Consider the following 1,441-nt stretch of genomic DNA (forward strand, 5'->3'; position numbering starts at 1 on the left):
TGGCACAGGCCAGAGCAGAGTTTAGGGCTGTTGTACATAGGGTCGCTATGAGTCGCAAGCGACTCGACGGCACATAACAACAACAACAACATGGTTTGTCCTGCTTAAGATCTAGATGCTTCTGGGACATTGCTTCTCAGATTGCTTCCTAAGATGCCAAGCTGCTAACCATGGGCCATTTTTGGTCATTTAGCCCCAGGCAGGTGCCAGGGACAGGTGAGTCAGACCTCATTCCTGCCAGCCCAGAGTGTGGCCACGAGGCTCACTATCAGGTGAATGTGGAAATCTTTTGGTTATGGAATTCTTCTTATTTACGTTTATAAAAAAATATAGCTAGAGCTATGCTCCTGAATCCTAAAAGCATTTGTGACACACTTAAATATTACATCCTTGCAAAATTCACTATGTGGCCTTCAAGACCTGCCTATTTTCTTCCCTGTGGATTCTATCATCAGTTTTCTATTTAGCAAGTACATCTGTGTGAGGGACAGTGACTTATCTTTAAGCCTCGAGGACCGACCCCTGACCACAGAGACTTAGGTGATGTCCATTGCTTTGAACTCACTGAGGGGCTGCATGAGGTCCACGTGCTTCTTCTGTAACACCCGATTGATCTTAGTCTGTGTCTCATCTTATTTCTGTCTCTTAACCAAGGGCTTCTTCACAGGGGCTTTCATCTTCTAAGACACGACCGGGAGGTCGAGGGACGCCATGCCCTGAGACTTCTGATACTCGGTGGAGGTCACGTAGGATGCCTTCACAATATGCACCATAGCGTTCATCAGGTTCTTGGCTACTTGGATCAGCGACATGGCTATGTTAACCCCTGAGACCACGAGCTCCCTGCTGAGGTTCTGCGCCTCGGCCTTGACCTTGCTGCATATGTTGAACTGGTGGTAGTAGAGGGCAAGGAGGCCAACAGGTCTTGCTTACAGGCTGAGTTGGACAATGGTCCATGATGGTCTGGCAGAGCTTATCCATCCTGGAGCCCAGCTCTGCCATTTTCTTGGTGGCACTGATCATATCAGAGGTATTTTTGAATGGTCCTTTCCCTCGGGTGAAGTCGACCATCCCCTTTATGATCATGCACCTCTAATCGGCCAGCACAGTAATATCGTTGCTGCAGATTCTGTGCACCTGATTCAGGTTATGGTCGTCACAGTGACTTACTATCCATCAGAGAGCTGGACAATGACTAAGGATAACAGAAGAAGAAGAATCGCTGCCTTCGAGTTGTAGTCCTGGAGAAGAGTACTGAACGTTCCATGGACTGCCAAGAGAACAAACAGGTCTGCCTCGGACAGAGTGAAATCAAGCTGCTCCCTGGAGGCAAGGAATTGAAGCTTCATCTCACATACTTTAGGTATGAAGTCAGGAGGGACCAGTCCTTGAAGAAGGACATCATGCTTGGAAGGGTGGAGGGACAGCATAGGACAGGAAG

At 48.2% G+C, this 1,441-nt stretch overlaps 1 pseudogene; it reads right to left on the bottom strand.

The window, feature by feature from the left end:
• Nucleotides 1–536: 536 nt before the first annotated feature.
• LOC102844423 overlaps nt 537–1,441 on the bottom strand; it is a 158,209-nt pseudogene continuing 157,304 nt past the window's right edge.

The sequence above is a fragment of the Elephantulus edwardii genome, unplaced genomic scaffold, assembly GCF_000299155.1.
Source record: "Elephantulus edwardii isolate Elephantulus edwardi_28Jun2011 unplaced genomic scaffold, EleEdw1.0 scaffold00235, whole genome shotgun sequence".
Lineage (NCBI taxonomy): Eukaryota > Metazoa > Chordata > Mammalia > Macroscelidea > Macroscelididae > Elephantulus > Elephantulus edwardii.